Genomic DNA, 6,783 nt, shown 5'->3' with positions numbered 1-6,783 from the left:
AAAGAGCGGAGGGTAATTGTGTAATTAAGACGTTGCTTCGGTCACTGCGGGTGTCCAGCGATTTTTGAATGATTGTGTGTATGTTATGAGGCAACCTACTGCGCGTTTACACTTACTACAAGTCCCAGGATGGAGACCAACAATGAGCATGCACAATTTGCGAGTTCTTCAAACAACACTTGAGGAGCAGTTATTTAATGTGGAAAAGAAAGTTCTATTTATTTATTTATTTACTTTATAACTAGTTATCCACAATAATATTACGCAGGAGTTCTCTTCAACGAATGAGTTTACACTACCTTTTTATATACACAAAATGGGCTGCTGTATACCGGGAAGGACGTGGTTAATACGCTGAAACGCACTGCTATGAGTGCTTGAAATGATTTTAGCTAAAATGGAATAGCACAATAATGGACGGACAGAAACTGATTCTTCTGATTTAATTATGCACCTCTATCGCGATTATGTTATGTCTACATATGTCTTGCAAAAAACACTTGGTATTCAAGTGACTGCAAATAAATAATAGTTAATTTTTTATATTTTATTGCAAAACTGTTATGCTCTAAACACATAGTCGTACAGCCACACATAAAAATGCAACTCCATTACTTCATCGCCTCCAGTTTATTTGTGGTCTGTCTGTTTGTTGTCCTGTCATAGTGCTGACTGAAATTGAAACTGAAAAATGACTTAAAGCCACATTTAAACTTCCAAATGCAGATGCAGCAACACCTTAATAGCAGTCTTCACAACGTCTTGCATTGCACGAATGCCAACAGTGGAAGAGTCTACAAAAATCCTCGCAACGACCGATGCACATTTGTATGTATGAAACTCCTGCGTTTAACCTCCTGTTCCTGTGTTCTGCAGGCGAGTGTCTAGGAAAATTATGACTAACTTTGCTTGGTAACACATTTTATAGAATGTACAGGCTTGGCAACAGAGCACTGTGTCTAAATATTCTGTGAAATACAAAACCCTCAATTGACCCTTAAGTATTCTCTTTATAATTGGGATTGAACCCATCATCAGATTTGTTTCTTCAGAATAAAAGATGCAATGCATGTTGGAGGTAGTTTTTAATGATTGATACATTTCTCGAATTCTCTTTTCATGTTGGGTTTGAACCTTTTATCGGATATGCACTGGTTTACCATACCACCTCAAGTCCCATGTTCTTTCGTGAACCGTCATTTATTAAATTAATTTAAACCCATTTTCGTACCATGTTTTTGGGAAAAACTTTGAAAAGAATTTACCTTTGGCAATTTGGGGATTCTTCCCTAGTAATTATATAGTGTCACTCTCTCTTGAATGAGACCGTTTCCATTAATTTAAATTTTATAGAGATTTGAAGATTTGTTTCGCGGAAATAACTTCACTTCTTGCTACTATTTAAATGTTTCACCAAACAACTTTCTTTATAAGCCCACTGTGCATTGCTTCAGCCGACATTTTCTCGAATGGGGTGGATAGTAGGATGATGTAAATAGTTTTCGTTGGTTTATGTTATTGTTTTTGTTTTTTTTCTGGTTGGTTTTGACGTGACCAAGAAAACGTGTAGTAAAGCATATAGGTAGTCCAAGATGAATGTTGTGCTAATTTGAATTTAATTATAGACTCAACTTCGAGCCAATCCATTAACACATAACACAACGCATTCATCTACATCTACATCTACGGCTACAAGTAGTAACATGAGAGACACATGCATTCTCCTCACTGTACAAGCATGCATGTAGTGTGGCTTGTGTACTTGGGCGTATTACGTTCAGCATTTGGTATTTGGTAACGAATGAGTACGAATAAGCGCCAACCAGTCGGCCATTCGGAAGTAGGCGCTTCGTGATGGCGTACTTATAGGGAGAAGTATTTCTGTATGAATGGCTCCAATGCTTTGTGAGTTGTGGCGCTAGCCACAGTTGAGAAGCGTAGAGTGTCTGGCAAAATGAAAAATGACATGCTACATTTAATACTGAGCGCTCAAAACTCCGAATATACAAAACAAGCTTCCCCACACCACTTCCAGTAGCAAATGTGAGCTCATAGCATTTTAGGGGATTACATTGTGAATTCTTCCACGGGCTCTTCGCATGAGTGTAACGAAAGCCTCGCTTTGAATGGTGCCCCAACTATGCTTTACCACTCTATTCGACTGTTCAGCAACCCTTAAGCTTACCATAATGTTGTCTGACCATTTTCTGCACTGTAATTATTCAAGGTGTGCAAACTTGTGTAATTCGAAAGTAATAAGTTAATAACGCCACTGTTACTTCTTAAGTTATTGGCCCACAGCCTAATTATAGAGTTCAAATGTATGAAATGGTAGATTAAATCGCAATTATTACAGTTATTATCGTTACAATACTTCTTGTTTTTATACTCTCGCAACAAATGTTGCTAAAGAGAGTATTATAGTTTTGTTCACATAACGGTTGTTTGTAACACCCAAAACTAAACGAGTTAGATATAGGGTTATATATACCAAAGTGATCAGGGTGAAGAGTGGAGTTCAAATCCGAATGTCTGTCTGTCCGTCCGTCCGTCCGTCCGTCTGTGCAAGCTGTAACTTGAGTAAAAATTAAGATATCTTGATGAAACTTGGCACACTTATTTCTTGGCACCATAGGAAGGTTGCTTTCGAAAATGAGCAAAATCGGACCACTGCCACGCCCACAAAATGGCGAAAACCGAAAACACATAAAAAGCTTAAATAAAGCTATGGAAATAAAATTTGGTATGAAGGATCGCACTATGAAGGGGCATATTTGGATGTAATTTTTTTTTGGGAAGTGGGCGTGGCCCCGCCCCCTACTAAGTTTTTTGTACATATCACGCAAATCAATAGAGCTATATAAACCAAACTTTCTGCAGTCGTTTTTTTTTAGCCACTTCCTAATGCAGTTCAAAAATGAAAGAAATCGAATCATAACCACGCCCACCTCCCATATAAAAGTTAGGTTGAAAATTACTAAAAGTGGGTTAACTCATTAACGAAAAACGTCAGAAACACTAAATTTCACATAAGAAATGGCAGATGAAAGCTGCACTCAGATTTTTTTACAAAATGGAAAATGGGCGTGGCGTCGCCCACTTATGAGTCAAAAACCATATCTCAGGAACTACTCGACCGATTTCAATGAAACTTGGTTTGTAATAGTTTCCTTACATCCTAATGATATGTTGTGAAAATAGCCTAAATCGCTTCACAACCACGCCTACTTCCTATATACCAGAATTTTGAAGACAATCTGAATCGTTTACTTTACAATATATAAAGTAAGTACTAGTGAAGATATCGGTGCCGCACTTTGCACAAATACTATGTTAATAGTGTGGCAGTGCCATTCTAAAAATCGCCGAAATCGGACCATAAGTTTTTAAGGCCCCATATATCGAACACGAGGACCTCGGTGCTTCTAACCTAATATTAGGGTTTCCAACTTTCAATGGACTTTATACAATATATATGACGAATATGTGGGTCAAATTGTGTATTATATAATATAAATAAAGTTAAATATATAAATTGCGAGAGTATAAAATGTTCGGTTTCACCCGAACTTAGCCCTTCCTAACTTTTTATTTTAATAGGTTTATAGTCACGGACTACACTTGAGTTGTATTGCATTGAGACCTTTTCGAAGTTCGCATCTTAAGTCTTTCGATTAGTATTGTCTTTAGTTAACAACTCAACTACGAATGATGCACGGCCTGCTTAAAACCTCAACATGAACGGTTTTGATAAATTCAGGAACATTTATTATTGAAAAATGTGGCAAGTTAACGAGTTGAGTGAATCCACCGCAAGTATTCAAATGAGCTCCAAGACGCAGCCTCAACCAGGCATATGTGCAAAAATTCCTCCATTTTCCAATTTCGCCTCCAACCTTTGCATATTCTCACAGTGCACGCTTCCTACGCGTTCACACTGCGCGAGGCGCTCCCCGACGCGCGCATTAGCCCAAACACACAAAAACTAATCAAGTTGTTAAACACCCAAACAAAAACAAACATTTCGACAGCGGCTATGAAGTACGAGTAGATGGATGACTTTCAGTTCGGTGAGGACAAATATTTAAAAAATCTCAATTCGCGCCCCCTTTCCGAGAGAGGTAGGCAGTCGGTTGTCCTGTCCGTGCGCGCCGCCACTTTGGTCAATTTTAATAAGCAAACAAGTCAAAGCATCGGAGAAATGTGCGCGCAAGAATTGAAATGAAAATGTACGCTGCATGTTGCACGTTGTTGTTGTTGTTGTGCGAAGTAACCGCGGGTCATTTTCTAGGTAACAAGTTGATGAGTATTGATGAGCTATTTTTGGTAAATTGATGAGTTGTCGGGTGTCAGTCGAACAAACTTTGCGCGGCGTACGCGGGTAAGCGCAGGTCGAATTGATTGGCCGACTGCAACTGCTGCTCTGAAGCACCGCTGGCAGTATTTTGTGTTTACCTTATTTGCTTTTGTAATTCTCGCTTTTGTTTTTGTTGTACGGCACTGTGTCGTGATGTAGTGCACTGTAACGAGCGGTAAAACGCATCAACGCCTTCCAACAAGACCAACAGCTGCTCTTCTCCTTCTGATTGCCCCTCAGTGGCATGCAACTGAATGTGGCATAGAATTCTCAGCGCCACAAATTAACATCGCAATATGAGTACAATACAGCACTTTTGTGTGCCCATACAATCAATTCATGTAGTTATGGAGTTGAATGCCGTTTTTGACGTATAGAAATTGCCTTCCACCGTTGGCGCTGCTTAGCGCCGTTCCCGCTGCTGTTATTGTTGTTGGCCGCTGTATTTAATTGCTTTCATTATTGAGCGAATTTATCGTGTCTTAATTTAGCGTTTGTTGTTACTGCACGTCAGGTGATCTATTCACTCAACTCACTTGTCCGCTGGGTCGCCTCGACTCGGAGGTATTCGGCTCTCAAATGTATGAAATATTAACGAATAACAAGCCCAAATACTGGGCATCGAATATTTATTAAATAATTTTAATTGTGATAGACGATTTTATTCATTGAATCAGGCTTTATCATCGGTCTGCTTCCCTTAGTTCTAGATACTTTCACCGAAAACTCCAGTATCTCTCCCTTGTCAAACTGCAATATTACATCCTTTAAGTTCATTAAAAAGGCTCCGAATGTTTCCTGTTACCAAAGAGACCAAAAGGTACATATAAGCAATGTTTAAAGCTTTGAATCCGACTGATTCATTTCCTTCTGGTACTTGCAATCTCGCCTTTTAATGAACCGAACCTCATGTCAAAAGCGCTTTACTTAATCAACGTACTCATCTTTTGCCAGCAAAAGTGCTTCGTTTCTAATGGATATTAGCAATTTTGTCATATCGTGCCACTAATTTCATTATATGATATACATATATTAGCGGCGATTGATTATGACAAGTACGTGACACAAGCCGTTTGCTGTCGTTCGATTCGCGAATTGTTGCTGGTTGTGCCGAGCTTATCAAAAGCTCTTCACACTTTCGAATCAGCCAATTTAGTAAATTAAGTATTTTCCTTGAGAGTGTGTGTGTGTTGCACCAGCTGCCGCTCAGCTCAGCTGTGGCAGCAACAGCAACATGATTACCCCGCGAGTGGCAATTAATGACAGCGATTTAAACTCATTGCGAGCGTTTTACAAAAATTAATGCGCGAATGTGCGAGTAAATAAAAATTACAAGCCGAAAGAAACGGAAAAAGACAAACTAGATTACGACGTTAATAGAAGCGTAAAAGCTATCGCCATGGCGTAGTGGAAAACCTGATGCCGAGTGACCGTAATTATTTCTGATTATTTGTAAATTACACAGTCATACGAGTAAGTACGAGTACTTGGAAGTGGCTACTTGCAACACGCTACACGCGCGCAAGCCAGCAGCGAACGGCTTTGATCACATCATAAAAATTAACTGTTATGTTATGGACAGTGGAAATATAAATGAAAAACAGGACGGTTACAATGTGCGAGTGGCTCCACAACCAGTAGGCAGACAGCTTTCTGTCGCTCCACGTAATGTAAATGCCGCGCGCTAGCATGCGATAAGCCGCTATGTGTGGCAAACGGCCGGCGGCAGGTTACATGAGCTTCCAGTTGTTGTGCGCAGATAAACTTGATGTAGCGCATGCGTACCATTAAACACGCGTCTGCGCGCACATGCCCAACTCTGGGCCAGCTCCGAAATATGTAGCTCGACGCGGTCTCGTAAATGGCATTTACCGTGAATTGGCTCTGAAAAGTGATTAAAAATGTTATGAACCTTTTGATGGCCATTGTTGTAATTGCCTCGGCAGAGTGTTGCAATTAGTGAGACGCGTTAGAAACATGCCAATCAACTATACCACTACCTTAGCAATACCATTAAAGGTCGAGTGTATGCAAACAACATACAACAACAACGCGCGTACGTACAGTACGTAGAAAAGTGAACGTGTAAACATGTCAGCAACAACTTATGAAGTAATTAGCCTCAATTTGCAGTACATTCGTCTGTTTGCTTTGCTGATTATTATTATGATTATGGTAATTTAATTAAAAAATTGCTCATCTCCAACACTTATCGCCGCCGCCGTTGTACATTGTGCGAGTACATGCATAACTGTGTATTTGTCATGAATATGTATGATATGTCAAAGATTCAAATAATTTACGCTTTTAGAGCTAATAATGTTTTTACCCGGCCATTAATGGCGGCCCGACAAGCTTACTCGTTTAACTAGGATATAATAAAACTCACATGACACAAATTGACTTCGCTTGTTTATGACGCATTG

Source organism: Zeugodacus cucurbitae, chromosome 2 (genome assembly GCF_028554725.1).
Source record: "Zeugodacus cucurbitae isolate PBARC_wt_2022May chromosome 2, idZeuCucr1.2, whole genome shotgun sequence".
In the NCBI taxonomy this organism is placed as follows: domain Eukaryota; kingdom Metazoa; phylum Arthropoda; class Insecta; order Diptera; family Tephritidae; genus Zeugodacus; species Zeugodacus cucurbitae.
The sequence above is the reverse complement of the archived record's forward strand: the minus strand, read 5'-3'. Positions refer to the sequence as shown.